Source organism: Equus caballus, chromosome 4 (genome assembly GCF_041296265.1).
Source record: "Equus caballus isolate H_3958 breed thoroughbred chromosome 4, TB-T2T, whole genome shotgun sequence".
Taxonomy (NCBI): Eukaryota; Metazoa; Chordata; class Mammalia; order Perissodactyla; family Equidae; genus Equus; species Equus caballus.
The window spans coordinates 22,095,359-22,121,379 of record NC_091687.1 but is presented as its reverse complement, the minus strand read 5'-3'; the positions used below and the strand labels follow the sequence as shown (position 1 = coordinate 22,121,379).

The 26,021-nt window shown below is 36.2% G+C and overlaps 1 long non-coding RNA gene across 2 annotated transcripts in view; it reads left to right on the top strand.

Annotated features, from left to right (window-relative positions):
• LOC111772361 (uncharacterized) overlaps positions 1-26,021 on the top strand; it is a 137,979-nt gene that overhangs the window by 12,025 nt on the left and 99,933 nt on the right. For both annotated transcript variants that reach the window (XR_011437767.1, XR_002807374.2), the window contains exons 2-3: positions 3,328-3,435; positions 8,319-8,401. This is a non-coding gene — a long non-coding RNA (uncharacterized lncRNA). The remainder of the gene's footprint in view (positions 1-3,327; positions 3,436-8,318; positions 8,402-26,021) is intronic.

Here is a 26,021-nt window from a genome sequence, read left to right as displayed (position 1 = left end):
GGTTTGATTGTATTCTTTATATTCCGCAATATACAAGGGGTCGGTCTATATTATTTCTTACAACTGCATGTGAATCTACAATTGTCTCAAAAGAAAAATTTTAAAAACAAGTTGTACATTGTACACAGTACACTGAATATGATTAAATGTGTTGCAGGATTATGGTGCCATGATGATAATAACAATTTTAATCAACACTTGGAACCTGTATAGAATAAGGACATTGTATTAACTTTATGTTTGTTCTATGTGGCAAGTAACATATATTCTTCTCTCAATTTTATGTAAAAAGTTCTCCTGAATTTATTTCCAATTATTTGCTGTTTTTATTTTGCCTATATTAAGAAAAATTTTAAGTTGCACAAAATAAAAGAAAATTATATAATGAAAACAAAAAAAAATATCAAAGCAGAATAGATCAATGGTGGGCAGGAGTTGGGGGAGGGGACTTCTAAACACTAAGGGACCACATGAGGAGTTCTTAGGGGTGCTATAGTTGTTCTGCATTCTGTCTGTGGTGCTGATTACACACATCTTTGCATTTGCAACACTTCGTAGAACTGTATGCCAAAAATGTGAATTTTTCTATATGCAAAATACAAAGGGTTTTAAGAACATTAAAAAAAGATACAATGCAAACAAAAGACTGGAAGAGCAATGCCAAAAAAGATAAGCATATCATAAATCTAGGATATTTTTATTGAGTTCTATCTTAAGGGATTGTGTACAGGTATACACACTGGAATGAAAGCAAGCATGATTTTATACTTTAAAACCCTTTGATAGAAGTAAAGGTCAAATATGCTGTCATCTATCTTGGAAAGTTTTCTAACTTTTTTCATACCATTTATCAAATAATCTAATTACGTTGTTAAGCATATAATTATGTAAGCATATCTAAGGTCATGCAATGATGAGTACATGAGAAATGTGTTTTATATATCAACAAAGGATTGGAAAATATAAGTGACAAATCACATGTTCTGGAATAACAAATCTCCTCTATGACTACCATAAATATTATTCTGTTAAATTAAATTAAAACTGCAAGGAAATAAATTTTATGCCCTTGAAATTAAGCTGAATGACTATAAATCATTCAGCTAAGATACTTTTCTATAACTACAGTCTTCCTCTAAGCTAAATTGAACGACACCATGGATCACCTTTCCCATCTGCTTTCCCACCCAGGAGCAGGAGATTCTTCATGTGAGCCAAAGGCCATCCGTGGCTCTCTCCAGCCCTGAGATCACTAAGTATGATCAGGGCCAATCTGTAACATACCAATTAGGAACCTGTCTGGCTGCTGGCTATCTCCAACAGAAAAAACTTAAACATTTCTCTAAGAAAGTCATAACTTTCCTCACAGGAGAAATATTCAGATGGAATTTTTGCAGTAATTAATGAAAACTTTGCCCAAGAAAAAAGCCACTTGATAAAACTATTCATCTTTCCACACATTTTGAGAATTTTTTTCTAAAACAAAAAATAAGTTTTTATGGTATGAATTTTGTAAGTGTTTCACATTGATATAACACCCTTACTTATGTTTAAAATAATTTTTGTTTGATATACTAATGTTAAAGAAAACACAGGTCTGTTATAACAAATTTAGAATATACAAAGAATGAAACTTAAATACTCTTAATTCCTTGAATACAGGATAACGTCTCTCAATATTTCTGTGTATCAAGATCGTAAAACTTTGCAACTTTTTATATTCATTTAAGAATCTATTATGAGTATTATCCCTTAGTATATATTCTTTTGAAATGTAGTGTCCACAAAGTGTAGCATCATGACTGAAATTGCAGATAGTGGAGTTTACAGCTGTCTACATCCTGCTGGTTCAGTTAATTGGCTTTCCACATTGGATAAATTAGTTGACTTTCTAGACCTCATTTTCTGTAAAATGGGAATAATAAATATCATTAAACTCTCCAAAGCCAATTTGAACTAGAAAAAATCTTGAATTTCTTGGTACATAATGATAACTGCCAAATTGTGGTGGATGTGGGTTATTTAATACCCATCATCTCAGTATCAGATTAAAATAAAAGCAAATCGTAGTCTAACTGTTTCCACACAGTATATACAGGTATATTTTATTTGCAAGTGGACATAAAACACTTCGTATAACCTGGTGCATGCACATGGCAAAGTTTCATCACTCTATTTCATGTGTTACAGTCACAATCTCACATGAAAAAGAATTCAAATACTATGCAACAATCTTCTAAGTTCTGTTTCCCTTACACCCAGCATCAGTAAATCAGAAATCCTCTGACCTTATGTCTAGATAAGTGCCTGTGATGGTTAATTTTATGTGCCAACTTGACTCGGACACTGTGCCCAAATATTAGAATGTTTCTAAAAGGGTATTCTTTGGATGAGATCGGCATTTAAATCTGTGGACTTTGTGTAACACAGAATACCCCCCATAATGTGTGTGGGCACCATCCGATCAGTTGAAGCCCTGGCTAGAACAAAGACTGACCTCGCCTGAGCAAGAAGGAATTCTGACAGTGGACTGTCTTTGAGCTCAAACAGCAACTCTTCCCTGAGTCTCCAGCCTGTTGGACTACCCCATCAGATTTGGGCCTTCGTCAGCCTCCGCAATTGCATGAGAAAATTCCTTAAAATCTATCTATCTATCTATCTATCCATCTATCTATCTATCTATCTATCTATCTATCTATCTATCTATCCGTCCATCCGTCCGTCCGTCCGTCCATCCGTCCATCCATCCATCCATCCATCCATCCCTCCATCCATATCCTGTATCCTGTATCTTGTTGGTTATGTTTCTCTGGAGAACCCTGATTAATACAGTGCCCAAACTAAAGGAATAAGTCTTAGGCTCACTAAATTCTTATACTCTATCTAGGTGAGAAAGGGAAATATTTTGTTCAATCCATATATCCATATTCTTTATTAATCAAGTTAAGTCATATCTCAATGCCATAGAACTACTTTTGTTCAAAAAATATTAAAATGTTAATTTTTTTCTTACAGTTGGGCTTTAGGACTTACGTTTTTACTTGTTTGATTTTAATATGTAGAAAATTTCCTATAGGATAGCTTTTTTTGCCATAAGGGAAGATTAGGGGTTCAGAGATAAAGCTATCAGATACTTGGGCCTCTCAATCTGGAACTGTGTATCCAAATTTACTTTCTCAGATACCTGTGGAATGTTTGATAGAGCACTGCTGCAGAATCAGTTACACCATCTGCAGTGGTCTATTATTCTCTCCCCCCAGTTTTCAGCTCAAAAAGGCAGAGTACAGAATGGATCACTGAATCTCTTCATTCTCCCTTTCTCAACAGATCTAATTGCTGCCTCTTACTTGGGAATGGAATGGATGAAGCGATATGTATGTGTGAGGGGAGAGGACTAAGAGAGTATCCTTAACAGGCAAGATTTCAGCTTCAAAGGTAATTAATAACCCCATGACAGAAATACTTGCAAGAAAGGAATAAATTGTGTTGACGGAATTGACCCAAAGGGAATTAACCCAGTGGTAGTATAGGGTTCCTCCAAAGGAAAGGAGAGCAATTCAAACCACAGTGTCTGAGGGGTGGCAGAGAATGCATACCAGGTTTGTATGTGTGTTGATCACCAATGAGAAGTAAGGGAGCCTATCAGAGACACTGGAAAGTCCTACTGTCTTTCTGAGGATATCTGCCTGGGTTGCAGGAGATATGGGAACAGAATCCAGTACATAGGGGAACGCTCTGGCAATATCTTCATGGGGTTTGTCAGAGTTTAGCTCCATCCAAGTTTGCCTGTAGGATCAGTAGCAGGACCTGCAGCAGAGTTAGGGCAAAAGGATCAGGAAGGCACACTGAGCAAAGGTTGTAGCATGACATTTTGCAGTCTCTCACAAGTTGAATCTAGTTATACCACGGATAAGCAGATGATTTCCCAACCCTGCACTCAACATAGCAGCAGTTTTTTCAGATCCTGTTAGCAGAGGCACAGAGGAGATGAGAACCACAGCATGAAGTAGAAGCTCCCATCCAACACCTACCCCCCGAACACACACATGTGCTCACGTACACACTCACTGAGAATACAGTTGTCTCCCTGTTGTTACTGGTCACTCAGTTGCTGAAATAATGTGGTAGTTTATTTTCACCTGCTGCTGGGCGGAGGACAGAAACACTGCCAGCATCAACGTACATCTGTATGTACAGCTGGCAGTGTCTTTTCATCACTGCCCTGAGGCTTTTCTAAGACACTTGCTGCTTGTAAGGCCATTGTCACAATTACTGGACTTCTTCACCGCCGTCACTACCCCTCTTCCTTCCACTTTCCATCTGAATTTTCACAAAGACCATCCAAAATGTGTCCCTCCTAATACTCATTTGATCTCTGCCTTTCTCTTTCCTTCTCAGCTCTGTAGATCCTGGATGAGAAATCAGAGGATCTCTGGGCAGTAATGTTACATTTCTACTTAGAGGGATTGTCTTGTCCTGTCACTAACATGGGTGATGGTTAAGAAGACTTCTCTCCCCTTGCTCCCATCAAAGCAAAACTATGGGATGCCTATTTCTTATCTCGATATGAACCCTACTCAAAGGAGGACACACACTTGTCCTCAAGGAATCTAATGATACTGGAAAGTTCCAAGATCTGCAGGCGAGTCAGCAAGTTGGAGACCCAGGGGGTTATTTCTCTTCCAAAGGCTGGCACGCTGGAGACCTAGGAAGAGCAATATTTTAGTTTGAGTTCAAAGACAGAAAAAATGTCCATTTAGAAGGCAACCGGGCAGGAAAGAGTCTCTCTTACTAGGGGAGGGTCAGCTTTTTTTTCTATTCAGGACTTCAATTGTTTATGTGAGGCTCATTCATCAGGAAGAGCAGTCTGCTTTACTCAGTCTACCTATTAAAATGTTAATCTCATAAAAAACACCCTGATAAGAAACTCCCAGAATAATGCTTGACCAAATATCTGACCATTCTGTGGCCCAGTCAAGTTGACACATAAAATTAACCATCACAGACACTTACTTTCCAACATAAATTTTGCATCTTGTATTTATTCATTTATTCTATAAATATGTATTGAGCATCTGTTATGTGGCACCAAAGGGTCTGTGCATTGGATGATTGGACATATGTAGCAATATTGTTGATGATCTACCCAAATCTTTTTGGATTCCTTTTGACTATTCTATGAGCTCCTCCTCCAGCTTTTGGGGCATTTTGCTTCTCATGGTCTGCACATGTACCTCTCGGTGGAGGAAGGTCTGAGGGCTCCTGAAGAGACTGCAGTTCATGTAAGAAGAAATCCAGAAGTGCCTGAGCTTACCTGCTCTCCTCCCTACCTTCCTGCCACCGTCTTTAGTCAGTGACACACCTGTGTGTGAGAACATGAAAGCCCAGCTCTCTTTCCTTAAGTTGTGAGACACTTCTAGGTGAAATTTGTGCTCCAGAGTTCTCTGGTGAGAACAGGTCAGACTGAAACCTTGACAGAAACCTCCCGTTTGCTTGACTTTTTCCCCATCCCTGGCCACTCTCATCAGCTTGTCCTGTGAGCACTTTCTTAGGAAACACTCAAAGATATTGCTTCTTGAATAAAGAAAGTATATGTGATTAACCTGATGGAGCTTTTAAACAAGGAACGAGGGCATCCTCTTCTCTGCTCCTAGTCTAAGGTGAGAGTATGAAGGTTGTTTCAGTTTATTTGTACAAATAATTTCATTGTTTTTTGAAATTCTAACATTTAATGGTTAAGTCTTTCCTGCGAATTCATCAGTACACTGGGCTAAGCTTTACTTTTTATTTATCTGGGGTCAATTAAGGACACAGAAGAGATATATATAGATTTCTTTTTTTGCTGAGGAAGCTTCACTCTGAGCTAACATCTGCTGCCAATCTTACTTATTTTTTCTTTTTTTTGCTTGAGGAAGATTAGCCTTTGGCTAACATCTGTGCCAATCTTCCTCTATTTTGTATGTGGGTCACTGGCACAGCACAGCTGTTGAGTGGTGTAGGTCCACGTCCGGGATCTGAACCTGTGAACCCAGGCCACTGAAGAGGAGTGTACAGTCTTAACCACTATGCCACAGTGCCAGCCCCTCAGAGAAGATGTTTTTATCTTCTCTTACAGAACATAATGTAGAAGTAGTTGCTCAGCCTTACAAATAGAACTGTGAGCTATGCTGTGTTTTACAAACACATTAGTACCCAGAAACCCTGCACTCTGACAGGCTGAAGAGAAGTCTGATACTCCCCAAATAGACCAAAGAACTGCCAAGTAGAGATCACCTGTACATTACTCTCTGTTTCTTCCTGGCACACTGGATGTACAAAGGGAATGCCTATGCATAATCATGTTTAAAATAGGTGACATTAGCAATTACAATGTTCTAAATGTCACACAGTTCTTTTCTCTTCACTCTACCCCAATCTCCACACTTCAGACACCTACTCTCAGAATGTTCTTGTCCTTATAACAATGTGGAAAATAGCTGAGGACCTAGAATTTTGAGAGGTACAAGGGACATTAAAATTTATCCAATTTTACACCTCATTTCACAGTTTGTTGCAGGCTTTGGAAAATAAGTCACTGATGGAATTAAGTGTCTAAATTTAGTATTGAGCAAATTATGGAAAACACAGTTTTGTTTAATAAAATGAGTTGCCACAAGGCTCACATACACATAGGGAAAATGAAGATTTTGTCATGACCCTCTCTTGACATACAAGTCTCTGTTCTCACCCAAGACTTTAAGGATGAGGCTTATGCCTCCAAAGCTAATGTGAAGAGGTAAGGCTTAAGTGAAATATGGCTCAAAGTGGTGTGGGGGGACTTCAAGAAATTTAACATTGAAAAAGTGTAAATTGTGAGTGGAGAAGATATAAGTAATAGGATTTGTAAGCAGATTGAGCTCAGATCATGGATCGTGCATGATACACAAGAAGAAGCTTGGATTATCAAGTGGCAAGTGGAGATCTTTGATAGCTGTGAAGAAAGGAAACAATATGATCACATTTGTGTTTTAGGTTGTCCATGTGCTCTAAGAGCCTACGGAGTCTAACAAATGTGAGACATTTAACATGAAGTGCTATAAGATTTCAGAGGCAGAAAATATTATTTCCAATTGGGAAAAATCAAGAAAGACTTGCGGAATAGAAGATATTGATACTTAAACATAAAGGGGCAAAGTTATGAAATGAGCAGTGTAAATGGAGAACAGAGCCACTCTGGCTGGAGTGTGAGTGTTCAAGACAAGTGACAGATAAAGTCTTATAAGGAGAGTTGATGCCAGGTTACAAGGTTGACTATTAGATAAACAAACAAAAACCTGGTATGTATTCCTTGGGTAATTTCTATGGATGGCAATTACAACACTAAAATTATAACGGGCAATATTGGGTATATTTTAGCAACAGTTTTCTTTAAATTTCACAATTATTTCTCCTCACTCTTTATAATAAGCAAATAAAAAAATAAGCACCAAGCTTGATCTACAAATTCCTTTTCACAGATCATATAATATAGCATGAGTTATTTAATTTACTTTGTAACAATTTTGGACACTGTAAGTCAGACTGTTCTCCCAAGTCCTGAGCTCTATGAATCTAATTCTTCTGAAAATGGACACTCTGCTTTCGACTCAAATATCAGGTTGATCTGAAGTCCTTTATCATTCCTGGGCCTCTTTTTAGTCAGTGAAGGAGTAAAATCTTCTCTCTTGGAATCGAAAGCAGGACAGACTATGGATTACTAGCTGTAATTCCCTAAGAGTATGGATAGTGCCATGTTTCTCTCTCCAACGAAACTCTTAGCATATTTCTATAATCTCAATAAAAATTAATCCTTAATAAACATACATGTTAAAAGATGTGGGGTAGAGATGTTAAATAGGAAGTAAATTGGAAAAGAAGATGATCACTGTGGACTATGGTTGCTTTGATCTATCTGTGACTGTCAAGGTTTTCAGGGCTCCCACTCTGCTAAAGTTAGCTTTACACCATTTTGCTGTTAAGAAAACCTGCGTCAGGACCTGTTTTTGCTAACTGGAAGAAATCCGAAGAAGATTTTCACTTTTACAAAAAAAGACGAAGAGCAAAAATAGCATTCAGTGTTTGTTTTGCAGCAAGCTGTTATGGAGGCTAAACAGCCAAGCTTACTGTCATATTTCAAACCTTCCACATCAGCCAAAGCAGGCAACAAATCTCAAGCTTCGATTTCGAGCCAGGCAGATATAGAAGAAGGTGTAGACATTAATGACCTGCCTGCCCTGATGGATCCAGCTGACCATGAAATATTAATAGATGACCCTCTTCCTCTCTCTCCTACACTGCAGTCTCCTGTACCTCTCCTCACCCCAGCCTTAGACAACTCAGCCTAACACCATCATCGCCACCATCACCAATTCACTGTCGTCCGGTAAGTGAAACTACACTTACAGACGTTATTTCTACTTTGTATAAAATGTGTATTTATCATATCATTCCTGCTTTTACTAAGTGTTAGTGTTCTTTTAGGTTGTATGTGTTATTTGGTGTGATTGGGTAAGTTATTTTTTGAGTCTTGGAATATTCAAAAAATCTTCCCATATAAATTAATGGTAATTGCTTCTTCACTTTATGTCATTTTGGCTTAAGAGAGATTTCATAGGAAAGCTCTACTGTCAAATAGTGGGGGAAACCTGTAATGTTATATCCTAAAAATGTAGGAATTTCCCCAAATTGTTATTTGCACTGCATTTTTACAAATGAGAATTGTTGTTTCTAGAGAATCACATCTATTAGATCACCCTGAAATAATAAAACTAAGGAATGATGTCATACCAGCAGAAACAAGCAAAATATTATTTCTTTATTGAGGCCAGAATCACATTCTGAATTTTCTGAGAGCCAAGTACACACACACACACACACACACACAAACATACACACATACCCACAATTTGATAATTTTATGGGTCTCACCTAACCAAAGAAGACAATTCAGGAAAGACAAATTCTTTCCTTACATTAAGCTAAAAGCATAAATTTTAGCTCAAGAATTCTTAAAATAGAACATACTTCAGTAATTTTGCTCTGTCTAATACCATGGCCTATGTGATCTTCAATTTAGTTTCCAGTTATGAAAGAATAACTATTTGATACATATTTTCATCTATTTATCTCTGTTTCAGTTATCTGGATACAATACCCACCATGCCATATATAGATTTTCCTTAAGAGATGCATAATATAATTTAGAATAGACTCTAAATAACTTTGTTTTCTGTTCTAATTGTTAATTGGAATGTCCAAATCACTTTGTGTTTTTAATTGAATTCCTTTTTATTTTGGCCTCTGATCTGTGGACCTTGTAAATTACAATGAGATTCTATATTTTAAGAGCAATGAGGTGAGATTTCTTTCCTGAATAAAGTGAAACAAATATTGCTAGCCTTAGGATAACTAAAAATGATACCAGAGCAAGAACTTCCTGCCAAAAACAAGACTGAAACTATCATACTTTTGTTTTCTTTAGCAAGTCTAGAACATTCCATTGTATTGTCCATGCATAATATCCCAATAGGATAATGAACTACACCTTTAATTCATTCCACTATCAATTATCTAAGTCATTTTTTCTCCATAAATATGAGATTTAACAAAGGCTTTGTATTTATTAACTTTATGTTGAAAAATATTAATAGTCCATGTTATTTCCAAATGACAACTAAACATAAGGATTTGAGGAGAAATAGAGATAAGCATAAAGTAAATTTTAATATTTGTATAAATTTCAATTATTGAATTTCAAATTAAAATATATATTCTCTTAATTAATGCAATATGTGTTTCATTTAAATTACTTCTGAAAGATGTGCCAATGTTGATGTGATTTGAGGCTCATGAGAGTTCTGATAAAAAACAATTTTAGGATATAATATGTAAGATAAGTTAGACAAGAATTTTTGTTTCTTCTATTTTGAGGATGTGTTTTGTAAGAAGAATTCTTTTTTCTTTTTAAGAAGCATTTCCTATCTGAGAGTTCACATTAGATCATACTACAAAATTATTTGATAAATATTTTCACTTGATGGAAGATGATCAGCAGGGATTAGTGATTAAGAGCATGACCTTTGGAGCCAGGCTGCCTGCATCCAGGTTATGTTCTGCTACTTACCAACTGCATGGCCCTGTATGGTTACTTTAGCTCCCTGCACGTTCCAAATTAAAAACTTATGGACTTCTGCTAAGACAGTACATTGAAGGAAATATGTAATCCTTAAATGCTTATATTAGCAAAAATGAAAGGTTGAGTATTACTGATCCAATCATCTAGCTTTGAAAGAATTAAAAAAATAATAAATTAACCCCCCAAAATAAAGAAATGTAAATGTATGAATAAAAATCAATAAAATAGAAAAGAAGCATACAATAGAGGGAAACAGAAAAATAAATGCATGTTCTTATATTCTTCAAAAATACAAGTAACAGTGACAACCTCTGGAAAACAGAAAAAAGAAGAAAGAGAAAAAGCTAATAAAATATAATATAGATATAAAACGGGGGATATAAATAATGTAAATATTAAAAATGATTAGAGGATGTCATAAACACCGCTGGGCTAAAGGATTTGAAAATTTAGAATAAATGCTCCAATTTCTAGGAATCATGTTATTTACTCACAATAACTCAAGATAGATACAGAAATGCTGAACAGGCCAAGAAGCATGAAAGTATTGAATTGGTAATTAAAAATCTTCACAGAAAGAAGTCACCAGCTCTATAGAGTTCCTTAAGTGATTTCCAACAAACAAGCAAGGAACAAATAATTCCTATGGAAAACTTGCAGAGTTTAATTAAAAAAATCAATCATAATCTAAATATAAAACCACTTATATTATTTTTAAAAAAGATAATTACAGGAAAAAATCCTAATATAAATATTATCAAATTAATTCCAGAATTCTTAAAGAAAACAATACTGATTTGAGTTTTTCCTTGGATTATAAAGTCTAGAAAATGTTTATCAAATATTATTACATTAATCATTTAAAAGAGAAAATATAGTTTTCTACTTAGAAGCAGACAAAATCATCCAATAATAGGCAATTTACAATTATGATGTCAACTCTTAGCAAATTAGGGACAAAACAGTACTGCTTCAAGCTGACAACAGACATTTACAGTGTCACATACAGCAAAATCACATTTAATGGGGAGTGTTAAAGTGTTCCTCTTAGGATCTGGAAATTACAAGTGTGACTGCCCTTAACCTTTTAAATAAACATTGCAATAGCATTTGAGCCATACACTAAGATAAGAAAAAAGAAAACAAAATGTAAGGATCCGGCAATAACAAAGAAAACAATCATTATTAGCAGTTCAATTATCATCTTTACATATATATTCAAACAGTCATTAATAATGAATATATTTACATAGTCTCTTACTAATTCGAAAAATATTTATGATGTACCTCGCATAAATACCAAACATACATTTAGAAAAATAGAATAGCTGTCCTCATGGGGGCTATGTAATTCATATACCTAACTAATAATGGTGTATAAACAGTATGTTAGAAGATGTTAAATATAATGGACAAAACCAAACGAATCAGCATGAATAAAAAACAAACAACCGAGTAAGGATGGGGAACGTCATGGAGTAAGGAGGTAATTTTAAACAACTCCGTGAATAGTAATATTTGAACAAATGTGTGAACAAAGTGAGGGAAAGAGGAATGAAGCAATCTGGGAAAAGAGTCTGCTATGCAGAAACAAGAGAGACCCTGAACCAAGCTGAGTCTAGCCATCATCTTTGGAAAGAGCTAAGGGGAAAGTCATTTGAGCAGGGGAGCTCCGTGATTAGTATGAAGAAGGGGCAGGAGCCATGCATGTACAGTCTTCATGAGCCTTAGGAATTCAGCATTTATTCAGAGTGAAATAGGGAACCACAGAGAGTTTTGAGTAGGTAAATGACACAATCTAACATCCGAGCAAAAAGAACAAGTTGACTATTGTAACTGGAAGAAAAGTCGGTTAAACACTGTCACAACCTAGGTGAAAGGTAATAGTGACTTGCAATAAAATAATAACATAGAGTTGATGATAGATTTTGAAATCAGAGCCAACGGAATTTCTTGATACATTAGATATGATTGTAAGAAAAGAGAAGTTTCAGGAGTAACTTCAGATTAATTCATAAAATTACCAAGAGAGTTTAGCAAATTTGTTGATGTTGAAATCAATACATCAGGCAATTGAATTTTTATACAGTGAAACAAGCTTAAAATATAATTTTAAAATGTAATATTTTAAATAACAACCAAAAAGTAACCAAGCATAAATATAAAGAAATATACAAGCAAGACCTTTTATGGAGAAAATAATATAAAACTGCTATAAATCACTAAGGGGCACTTAAGATAAATAAATAGAAGGTTCAATATTTTAAAATGTAAAGCTTTCCAAAATTAATACATTTCATATAATTCCAGTTGAACTCAGAAGAGACTTTTTGGGAGACTGGCAATTAGCAGAATGCTTCTAAATATTATAGGAGAACTACCAGCCTAGACAGGACAACTCAGTCCTGGAGTGGAAGGGAAAGGTGGGGGTTAATGCTCTGCCATATAATGAGAATCATAGTAGGTGGAAGAATAAACACATAGTATTACTGGCCAAGGGATAAATGAATAATCCATTAGAGCAGAAAACTGAGCCCTCAAAAGCCCAAAATGAAAATCTGAACATTTATTTATGATGAAGCTAGTATTGGACTTTGGGAGAAGAAACAAAACATTAATAAATGATGTTGTCAATTGGTTATCAAAATGGAAAAGGAATTAAGTCAGAATTCTATTACATAAAACATTCAAAATCAATTCACAGTGGATTAGACACTTACAAATAAAAAGAAAAGCTATAAATTTAAGAGAATGTTGTCTGCCTTTAGAAGAGATATGACTTAAATAAGACCTGAAAAGTATAAACAATAAAGGAGAAGATTAGTAAATTAAACTTGATAAAACTAAGTGCTACTCATTAAAGGATGCTATGATGATAGTGAAAAGGTGAGACACAAACTGGGAGAAGACAAAGATAAAGCAGAAAGAATTAGTTTTTAATGTATGTAAGTAGAACTTATAATCAATTAAGAAGCAATTAATCCAATGGAAACAAAAGTGATCACACACTTACTGACAACAAAACATAACGGATTTTATTAACCTTTAGAAAAATACAAATGAAAACCACAGTGAAATACTGCTTCACAGCCAAAGGGTTTATAAAGGAGTAAAAATATAATATTAAATGAAGAAAGTATAAATCTTATTCACTTCTTATTCACTATTGGTGAGAATGTAAATAACCACTTTGGAAAGGAACTAGGCATTTTCACTAAAGCTCAAAGGCACATATTTGATAGCAAATCAACCCTTAGTTATGTGCCTTAGAACAGACTTCCTCAGCCTTTGGTGCTATGGACATTTTGGGCAGGAGTATTCTTTGTTGGCAGTGTGGTTGTCCCGTACATTGCAAAATGTTAGCAGCATCCCTGGCCTCTACCCACTAGATGCCAGTAATGCTCTCTAGACATGACACTCTAGAATGTCTCTAGACATTGTCAAATAAACTTGCCTCCAATTGACAGCCACTCTTCCAGAGAAACTTCAAAATATTTACAAGGATGTAAGGACAAAATTGTTCCTAGGAACATTACACCAAAAAAACTAGAAACAATTCAAGTGTCTATTGTAGAAAGAATAAATAAGTTATGGTATATTCGTACAGTGTAAAACTATGCAGAAATGCAAATCAATGAAATACAGCCACATTCATCGATGGTTAAATTTCAGGAAAATAATATTAACTGAAGATAGCAATTCATAGAATATTACAGTTAGTATGATTCAATATATATAAATTATAATAACATACACAATGAGAAAATATGTTTGAAAATAAAGAAATGTACAAAAAACCCCAAAACAACTATAGACAAAATTAAGATAGTAAAGATGCAGAATTCAAGAGGCTGGTTTCTTCTGATTTGTGAGGAAGAGTAAGAAAGCTGAGAGAGATATATGGGGGATTCAAGGTGATGGCAATGGTACATTTCTTAGGCTGTGTGATGGAGGGTAATGGTATTAATTTCATCATTATTTTTTATATGGGTGGTTCAAAACTGGGGGTGATAGTGTCCCCTAAGTGGGAATTTGGAAATGTCTGGAATTATTTTGCGTTATCACAACTAAGGGGATGGGAGTGCTGCTGGTATCTAGTGGATAGAGGCCAGGGATGCTGCTAACATGCATGATGCAAAATGTCCACACATTTTGGCTGAGAAACCCTCCTCTAGACTTTACAAATATGTGATACTCTGTAGAAAATAATCATATTTAATAAAAATACATATTTCAGAATATAGTATAAAATCATTTTACTAGTTTAAGTATTATTAAAGTAAAAATAAATCTATGAGGGGCTGGCCCCATGGCCGAGTGGTTAAGTTCACATGCTCCGCTGCAGGCGGCCCAGTGTTTCGTTGGTTTGAATCCTGGGCATGGACATGGCACTGCTCATCAAACCATGCTGAGGCAGCATCCCACATGCCACAACTAGAAGGACCCACAATGAAGAATATACAACTATGTACGGGGGGGCTTTGGGGAGAAAAAGGAAAAAAATAAAATCTTTGAAAAAAAAATAAATCTATGAGACACTTATGAAAGAAATCAAAGAAGACATAAGTAAATGGAAAGATATTTCTTGTTAATGCATTAGAATAATTAATATTGTTTAAATGTCCATACTACTCAAAGCAATCTACTTTTTCAATGAAATTGCTATTAAAATTCCAATGGTATTTTCACAGAAACAGAAGTAACCATCCTAAAACTTGTACAGAACCACGAAAGATACTGAATAGCTAAAGCAATCCTGAGAAAGAAGAACAAAAATGGAAGCATCACAGTCCCTGATTACAAACTATATTGTAAAATTATAGTAATCAAATAGTATGGTTTTGGTATAAAAACAGACACATAGATCAATGGAACAGCATTGAGAGCCCAGAAATAAACTCACATATGTATAGTGACAAAAGAGTCAAGAATATAAAATCAGGAAAGGATAGTATCTTCAATAAATGATGTTGGGAAAACTGGACAGTCACAAGCAGAAGCATGAAACTAGGCCACTATCTTACAACATACACAAAAATCACCTCAAAATGGATTAAAGACTTCAATGTTTGACCTGAAACCATAAAACTCCTAGAAGAAAAGATAGGTGGAAAGCTCCTTGCCATCACTCTTCGTGATGCTTTTTGGATCTGACTCCAAAAGGAAAGGCACAAACGCAAACATAAAAAAGTAGGACTACATCAAACTAAAAAGCTTCTGCACAGCCAGGGAAATCTTCAACAAAATGAAAAGGCAGCTTACTGAATGAGAGAAAATATTTGTAAATCAAATCCAATAAGGGGTTAATATCCAAAATATATAAAGAACTTGTACAACTCAATAGCAAAAAGGCAAACAATCCAATCAAAAAATAGGCAGAGGATCTGAATAGACATTATTCTGAAGAAGATACACAGATGGCCAACAGGTACATGAAAAGATACTCAACATCAGTAATCATCAGGGAAATGCAAAATTAAAACCAGAACAAGATTATCACTTCACACCCATCAGAATGGCTATTATCAAAAAGTCAAGAAATATGGAGTGATGTCAGCAACATGGTGGAGTAAGCAGTTTTCTTTGTCTCTCCCTCTTTGAGATACAACTAATTGGACGTTCATTGGTCAGCAAAGGATATCCACACAGCATCTCAAAATACCTGAGAGACCCGTGCTGCTATACATCAGAAGTTTGACAGACTTCACCCTGGGAGGAGGTGGAGATAGGTGAAAACTCTCAGACCCCTAGACAGCCTAGTGTCTGCAAGTGACTTTCTACCAGCAGACACACTCATAGCATCACCATGGCACCTAAGGCAAACAGGTGCAACGGTGCAAACAGGTGACTACAGCCCTACCTAAGCCCCCTATGTTTGCCCCTTAGCCCAGTGGGAAAATCCATGGTCCCACAGCAGCCTCAGGGAAAGCCTCTACTCAGCATTAGTGGAGAGGCCCCACTCAGCATTCAGAATGCTGGGATGCCCCGGGGCAGGAAGATCTCAGGCGGGGAAGCAACCCGTAAGCCACCTCTGACTCAGAAACTCCTGCTGTGGCCCAGAGGGGGCAAAGTAGACCCAATAAGTCCCTGTGAGTGGACGGTGGCAAGTTGGAGTCCCAGAGAGCCTGCTCCACAAAGGAAATGCAAGAGAACTGGAAAACAAGTGATAACATGGCAGTGTTAGGCCCACACATTTCAATACTCACTCGAAATGTAAATGGACTCTCCAATTAAAAGACACAGAGTGGCAGGATGGATTAAAGAACAAGACCCAACAATATGCTGTCTCCAGGAAACACACCTCAGCCCCAAAGACAAACACAGACTCAGAGTGAAGGGGTGGAAGATGATATTCCAAGCTAATAATGAACATAAGAAAGCAGGTGTCCCCATACTTATATGAGACAAAGTAGACTTCAAAGCAAGACAGATAAAGAGAGACAAAGAGGGGCAGTTTATAATGATAAAAGGAACACTTCACCAAGAAGACATAACACCTATAAATATACACCAAAACAGGTGCACCAAAACAGGAGCACCAAAATATGTAAAGCAACTATTAACAAAACTAAAAGGAGACATCAACAACAGTGCAATAATAGTAGGGGACATCAACACCCCATTACACCAATGGACAGATCATCCAGAAAGAAAGTCAACAAGGAAGTTATAGAATTAAAAGAAAAATTAGACCAGATGGACTTAATAGATATATATAGAACACTCCATCCAAAAAGAGCAGGTTACACATTCTTCTCAAGTGCACATGGAACATTCTCAGGGATAGAACTTATCTTGGGAAACAAAGCAAGCCTCAACAAATTCAAGAGGGTTGAAATGATAACAAGCATCTTTTCCAATGATAATGCTATGAAACTAGAAATCAACTACAAGAATAAAGCTGGGAAAGGGGCAAAAATGTGGAGACTAAACAACATGCTACTGAACAAACAATGGATTACTGAAGAAATTAAAGAAGAAATCAAATATTATCTGGAGACAAATGAAAATGAAAACACACCATACCAACTCATTTGGGATGCAGCAAAAGCAGTCAGTCCTAAGAGGGAAATTCATCGCAATACAGGCTTATCTCAATAAACAAGAAAAATCTCACTTAAGCAATCTCAAATGATACCTAACAGAATTAGAAAAAGAAGAACAAACAAAGCCCAAAGTCAGCAGAAGGAGGGCAATAATAAAAATTAGAACAGAAATAAATGAAATTGAAACAAAAAAGACAGTGGAAAGGATCAATGAAACAAAGAGTTGGTTCTCTGAAAAAATAAATAAAATCGACAGACCCTTAGCCAGACTCAATAAGGAAAAAAGAGAGAAGACTCAAATAAATAAAATTAGAAATGAGAGAGGAAAAATCACAACGGATACCACAGAAATACAAAAGATCAAAAGAGAATACTATGAAAAAATATATGCCAACAAATTGGACAACCTATAAGACATGGATAAATTCTTAGATTCTTACAACCTCCCAACACTGAATCAGGAAGAAATAGAGAATCTGAATAGACCAATCACAAGTAAAGAAATAGAAACAGTAATCAAAAACCTCCCCAAAAATAAGAGTCCAGGACCAGACAGGTTCTCTGGAGAATTATACCAAACATTTAAAGAAGATTTCATACCTATCCTTCTCAAACTATTCCAGAAAATTGAGGAAGATGGAGCACTCCCTAACACATTTTATGAAGCCAACATCACCCTGATCCCAAAACCTGACAAGGACTACACAAGGAAGGAAAACTACAGGCCAATATCACTGATGAACATAGATGCAAAAATCCTCAACAAAATTTTGGCAAACCGAATACAGTAATACATTAAAAATATTATACACCATGATCAAGTGGGATTTATACCAGGGACACAGGGATGGTTCAACATCTGCAAGTCAATCAACGTGATACACTACATTAACAAAATGAGAAACAAAGACCACGTGATCATCTCAATAGATGCAGAGAAAGCATTCGACAAGATCCAACATCCATTCACGATAAAAACTGTCAATAAAATGGGTACAGAAGGAAAGTACCTCAACATAGTAAAGGCCATATATGACAAACCCACAGCCAACACCATATTCAATGGGCCAAAACTGAAAGTCATCCCACTGAGAACAGGAACAAGACAAGGGTGTCAGCTCTCACCACTCTTATTTGACATAGTACTGGAGGTTTTGGCCAGAGCAATTCAGCAGGAAAAAGAAATAAAATGAATCCAAATAGGTAATGAAGAAGTGCAACACCCATTGTTTGCAGACGACATGATCTTCTATATAGAAAACCCCAAAGAATCCATTGGAAGACTATTAGAAATAATCCACAGCTACAGCAAAGTTGCAGGGTATAAAGTCAACATATATAAATCAGTAGCATTTCTATGCTCTAACAATGGACTAACAGTAAAAGAACTCAAGAACTCAATCCCATTCACAATCACAGCAAAAAGAATAAAATACCTTGGGGTAAATTTAACCAAGGAAGTGAAAGACATATACAATGAAAACTACAAGACATTCTTGAAAGAAATTAATGATGATATAAAGAGATGTAAAGACATTCCATGTACATGGATTGGAAGAATAAACATACTTAAAATGTCCATACTACCTAAAGCAATCTACAGATTCAATGCTATCCCAATTCAGAATTCCAATGACATTCTTTACAGAAATAGAACAAAGAATCCTAAAATTCATATGGGGCAACAAAAGACCCCGAATGGCTAAAGCAATCTTGAGAAAAAAGAACAAAGCTGCAGGCATCACAATACCTGACTTCAAAGCATACTACAAAGCTACAGTAACCAAAACAGCATGGTACTGGTACAAAAACAGGTGCACAGATCAATGGAACAGAGTTGAAATCCCAGAAATAAAACCACACATCTATGGACAGCTAATCTTCAACAAAGGAGCTGAGGGCCTACAATGGAGAAAAGAAAGTCTCTTCAATGAATGGTGCTGGGAAAACTGGGCAGCCACATGTAAAAGAATGAATATTGACCATTCTTTTTCACCATTCACAAAAGTAAACTCAAAAAGGGATCAAAGACCTAAAGATTAGACCTGAAACAATGTCTTCTAGAAAAGAATATAGGCAGTACACTTTTTGACATCAGTATCAAAAGGATCTTTTCAGACACCACAACTGCTCAAATGAGGGAAACAATAGAAAGAATAAACAAATGGGACTTCATCAGACTAAAGAGCTTCTTCAAGACAAGGGAAAACAGGATTGAAACAAAAAAATGACCCACTAATTGGGAAAAAATATTTAAGTTATATATCTATCAAAGGGTTAGTCTCCATAATATATAAGGAAATCACACAGCTCAACAACAAAAAATCAAACTAGCCAATCAAAAAATGGACAGGGGACATGAACAGACATTTCTCCAAAGAAGATATACGGATGGCCAATAGACGCATGAAAAGATGCTCATCATCACTAATCATCACGGAAATGCAAATCAAAACTACACTAAGATATCACCTTATACCTGTTAGAATGGCAAAAATAACCAAAACAAAAAACGACAAATGTTGGAGAGGTTGTGGAGAAAAAGGAACCCTCATACACTGTTAGTGGGAATGCAAACTGGTGCAGCCACTATGGAATACAGTATGGAGATTTCTCAAAAGATTAAAAGTAGAAATACCATATGACCCAGCCATCCCACTACTGGGTATCTATCCAAAGAACTTGAAATCAGCAATTCCAAAAGTACCATGCACCCCTATGTTCATCGCGGTATTATTTACAACAGCCAAGATGTGGAAGCAACCTAAGTGCCTATCAACTGACAATTGGATAAAGAAGATGTGGTATATATATATATACAATGGAATACAACTCAGCCATAAAAAAGGATAAAATTGTCCCATTCACAACAACATGGACGGACCTTGAGGGTATTATGTTAAATGAAATAAGCCAAATAGAGAAAGATGAACTCTGTAACTCCACTCATAGATGGAAGTTAAACATATAGAGAAAGAGAACTGATTGGTGGTTACCAGGGGAAAGGGGGTGTGGGGAGAGGGCACAAAGGGCCAAGTGGTGCACCTACAACATGACTAACAATAATGTACAACTGAAATTTCACAAGGTTATAAACTATCATAATCTTAATAAAAAGTTTTAAAAAAGTCAAGAAATAACAAGTTTTGGTGAGCATGTAGAGTAAAGGAAATCCTTAAGTGCTATTGATGGGAATGTAAATTGGTGCAGTCACTATGGAAAGCAGTATGAAGTTTCCTCAAAAAATAAAAAAGAGAACTACCATATGATTCAGCAATTACACTTCTGGGCATTTACCCAAGGAAATTGAAAGCATTAATCCAAAATGGTATCTGTACCACCATACTCATTGCAGCATTATTTACAATAACCAAGACATGGAAACAACTTAACTGTCCATTGATGGGTAAATGGATAAACAAGATATACATACATACATACATACATACATACATATATACAATGGGGTACCATTCAGCCACAAAAAAGAATGAAATCTTATCATTTGCAAAAACACAGGTGGACCTTGAGGGCATTATGCTAAATGAAATAAGTCAGACAGAGAAAGATGAATACCATATAATCTCACTTATATATGTGGAATCTAAAAATAAGACAAACAAATAGATCCCAAAGTCATATAGACAAACAACAGATTAGTGGTTGCCAAAGGTTGGGAGGGAGTAAATGGGCTCAAAAGGTACAAACTTCCATCTATAAAATACATACGTCGTGGGGTTATAACGTGCAGCATGGTGATCACAGTTAATACTGTTTTGCATATTTGAAAGTTACCGTAAGAGTAAATCTTAAAAGTCCTCATCACAAGAAAAAAAGAAAAAAAACTATAATAACCATGTTTGGTGATGGACATTAACTAGACTTTTATGGCGATCATTTTGCAACATATACAAATATTGAATCATTATGTTGTACACTCCAGAATAATATAATGTTATATGTCAATTGTTTCCGTAAAAAAACAAACTAAAATAATAAATAAATGAAAAATATATCTAGAGTAAGATTTTCCTGGTCCTCTTATTTCAGTAAGATATCAAAAGAAACATTTCATATAATAATTCTGTTCATTAGAGTTCCCATCTTTAATTGCAGAGAGGATCAAACAAGAAAAGTTCTGCCCAGAATTCAGCAGTAGACCTTACAGCAGAGCCCCGGATGATGCCACAGCAGGCCACTGGGTCATGCTGTTCTTCACTGGTTTAGAAATAGCAGATCTACTAAGAAGTGCCCTTACATTATTTGAAAAGTCATTCTCTCTTTTCTTTGTTATAACTTCAGCATTCAGAAGCCTGGAAATTCAGAAAAGAGGATTTTTTTGAACAGTGAATTTTGCAGGTGTACCTGGGATAAATTTGATTCAACATTGAAGACGTGTTGTTGAAATAAAACTCATCAAGTTTCAAGGCAGGGCTATGATGAAATTGACCTATAAATAAGTCTATAAAAAAACATGCAATTGAAGATCATTACTGAGATCAGTTGCTATCAAGTTATACTATGCTAGCTCCTTTGGCTCCCCACCCCCTTTTAAATATCAGGGTTACTCAGAGCTCAATTCTGTATCCTTTTAATCCAATTGCTTCTCCTTAGAAAATTTATTTTGCCTCCACAGCTTCAGTTGTACACCAATGACTAACAATTTAAATCATTTACCTACCTTAAGCTCTTAGCTTGAGTACCCAGGTCTATTCAACAAGCTTACTTGAATTTTTCACAAATATTACAGTCCATTAGTCTTAAAAAGGAGAGTTCCCAGTGAACCCTGATCCTTGAACTTGATACCAGTCTCCTTGAACAAACCACCTGAAAATCTGAGAAACATATTTAAACTCCATTCCACTCCCATATTAAGACCAGATTCTTTCAACTTTAGCTGCTAAATTTTCCTTTAAATTATTCTCTCTTTTCCTTCTTAGTTTAGACTGCTATATGTGAATACCATGACTGATTGGCTTACAAACAACAGGAATTTATTTCTCATAGTTCTGGAGGCTGGAACTCCAAAGTCAAGGCACGGGTAGGCTTGATGTCTGATGGGGGCCTACTTCCTGGTTCATAGACAGCTGCCTTCTCGCTGTGTTCTCACGTGGTTAAATGGCGAGGGCTTTCTGAGGTCTTTTTTATAAGAGCACAAATCCCACTCATGAAGGCTCTACCCTCATGATCTAATCACCTCCCAAATGCACCACCTCCAAATACTGTCACACTGGGGGCTAGGACTTCAATATATGAATTTCGGGGGGCGGGGGGGGACTCAAACATTAAGTCCACGGCTCCATCTTTTCTGAGGGCAAATTATTTTGCCTCAACTATGGCAATGGTCTCTCCATTTGTCTTCTTGAGTGCACTCTTGCATCTACTTTTTTGTTGATATAAAGAGGGTGGATTTTCTTTTAAAGTTTTAATTTATTAATGAATGACATGATGCTGCTTAATTGCTTTAACATATTCTTTTTAAAATTTTTAATTTTTTTTTGATTGGCTTTGAGCTAACATCTGTTGCCAATCTTCCTCTTTAAGTTTTCTCCCCAAAGACCCAGTACATAGTTACATATTCTAGCTGTAAGTCATTCTAGTTCTTCTGTGTGGGATGCCACCACAGCATGGCTTGATGAACAGTGTAGATCCACACCCAGGATCTGAACGGGTGAACCCTGAGCCACTGAAGTGGAATGCATGAACTTTACCACTAAGCCACTGGGTCAGCACCTGATTTAACATATCCTTGTTGCTATTAGCATAAAATGCAACATTCTCATCTTGACCATAAAGGCTCTGCATGATCTGACAGCTGACCACTTGAGCACTTCGTGTGGTTCCAGCTCAGTCTAAACCTCTGTGTTCAAGCCACCTTTACTCAGCTTCTACAATGTGCCAAGCTTCTTCATGGCTCTGAATCCATTTTTGTCTTCTTGTGGCCTGCTAGATTACATCAATTTCCTTTTTATATGCTTCTGTATACTTCTCTGTAGAATTCATCACAACCACAAATTCATAAATTACTTAGCTGCTCCTCTTTCCTCTGTTAGCATTTAAGATCCATGAAGGCAGATGTAACAGTTTTCCCACTCACCATTATATTTTCAGCATCTAACACAGTGTCTTAAAGTAGCAGTCAATCAATAAATATTTATTGAATAAATGAATGAATGAATAAAACAAAATTCCAAGTTCTGCATTGGAAAATGCAATAAAAAATATATCAAACTCAGCCTGGGAAAAACTGGAAAGTGAAGCTTCCCTCTAATTTTGGATTTCAGGAAATTTCTAATGGCAGGTGTTCAATGAATTTGCTCATCCATCTGCTTATTTGATCAACATGCATTTTTCTGAGCCCTCCTATGTGCTAAGAGCTCTCATGAACCCTGGAAATAGCTTGCATCACATAAAATGGCCTATCTATGACCAGTTGACAGTTGACTGTGCTTGTTATAGCTGATGAAAGGTATACTCCTCTTTCTGGAAATTAGAAAGTATTATGCAGTTGTATTCTTTTTTTGCTGTGATCGAGTTGTTTCTATCGTTTATTTTTATCCAGACAAGTTGAGTATGTTATCTTTGAAAAATTATAAATACTTCCTTTATACCTGAATATAAGTGGGGACATATTGAAGCTGGGGCAGCTAGAACATTCATTTGGCCCCTACAGAGGACTCCATTAGCAAAGGAACCATTCACTGTGATTCAGAAGAACTTCATTCTGTGTATATAAATTTCAAAAATGTACCTCAAGTGATTTACATATCGATTTTAAATAAAAAGCAATTAAAAGTCATGGTAGAAGTTAATCCACAAAGTAAAAGAATTTGAGAGCTTACAATAGACAAGATTTTTCACTAGGACTTTTCTTACAATAAGAAAGGTGAAAAAATTGGGGCAATTGTAGTCAATTATACTACATCCATATATCAATGGTAAACAACTAGAGTGTTGGTGGGGACTCTTTGCTTAAGGGTCAAAGCAGCAGAGACCCTCTTATTGGATAAGATCATGATCTGTGACCAAAAAAAAAGGATACTTTCTGATAAGTGAAAGCTATCTGGGGTGGATATTGTTGAAAACCTCAGACGTGTAAAATTGCCAAATTACAACTGGAAACAGCTCTATGACTTTATAGTGGTCCAGGAAAGGAAAATTTTTTAAAACTCTGGTGAAAAAAATTTTAAAAATCCACATCATCTGATGTTATCAAATAATTCAGAAAAGTGGAATACATTATTGAATATTCCATTTGGTATAAACTATTGATGTTGATATATATTTTGGCTAAATTACTTTATGCAATTAAAATGTAAATTTCATATAGTGGAACATTTGAAATTTGATCAAGTTCTCTCTTTTTTAAATGAAACTGATTGTTTTTTTGTTTCTGAGCTTTCAAAAGCTGTGACCAGGTGATATTTCAACTTTGGGAATATTTCAAATGAGAGCACAGAGGAGGCTTCTTACATCACGTGGTCAAGGCACCAAAGTGACTTGGTGTGTCTCCGATTATCCTTGACACTGATTTAGTAGTGGTAGAGTTCATTACCAGAAGTTTCTGTAGATGCTCAGCAAAATCAAGCCACCACTGTTCAAATACATGTATTTCCTAAGAAGAAATTTGCGACATATCCTTAGCACTAACACAGAACATGTGAGCTCTTGTTCAATGTTTTCTATAAAACATCTCTACATCTCTCCCAAGTGTCATAATTATGATATATAACTAGACGTGTTATGTTTCTTCTGGAAAGGAAATTAAAAATTCCAGTAAATAAATAGAATGAGAAAGGGAATATTGTAACTTGGAGGAAAAAAATGTGAAACAACAGGTAGGGAAGACAAACTATTTCATTTAAGAAATGTGGAGTGATTCATTTCTGCCTCCGCATCTTTTGCTGACCTCACTGCTGAGTCAGGTGTTCTGTGAGAGTAGAGACAGCACAGTCACCTGTGCAGCAGTGCTGGTGCTCCTGTGCAGGCAGCCTGCCAGCAGTCATCGGGACTTCAGCTCAGGGCTGTTAGAAAACAATCAGGGAGATCATTAGACTTCACTGACAGCCAAGTTGGGACTTCAGATGCTTGTCAAATACCACCTCCTCTGAAATAGAATTGCTCCCTGCACCATCTTATCAGGCCACCTCCAAGCTGCTAGCAGAGCCCTTAAAGAGCTGACCCCCCACCAGCCTGGCTTCTGAAAAGGCTTTACACAACTGTTGTCAGATCACAGATTTTCAAATGAAGACATTTTAGAGGGGACTGAGACTGTACCTCTATTTAATGTTTGGAGAAATGGGACTGAGACTGTACCTCTATTTAATGTTTGGAGAAATGTCCTTATTCAGGAATGAATATGTCACTTCTGGTTTCCATTAACCACTATGAAGGAGGCAAGTTGGCCACAGTGTTGTTTCCAACATGGCACTCACCTAAATAATAATAATAGGAATAGGAATAGTAGTAGTAATAAAAACTATGTCTTATTGGGAGCTTACTATATGGGAGTCATTATACTCTGTGGCCATGCTACATCAACTCATTTATTCTTCACAGTCTCTAAAGCAATATTATTCCTCATAATCAACTGTGCATAATCTTAGAGAGGTTAAGCCACTTTCCCAAGATATACAGAGGGCAGAGTTTTAACTGACATTGGCAGTCAAGACTGAATGATGTCAACACCTTATCCCTGAGCCTGACATTTTGTAGTACTTCCTTTGCTACTCTTATCCTTGGGACCCTACACTTATCCTGCCGCACATTTTCCTACCCGCAGAGCCAGCCCCACCACAGACCTCTCTTTCCAAGGCCCTGCC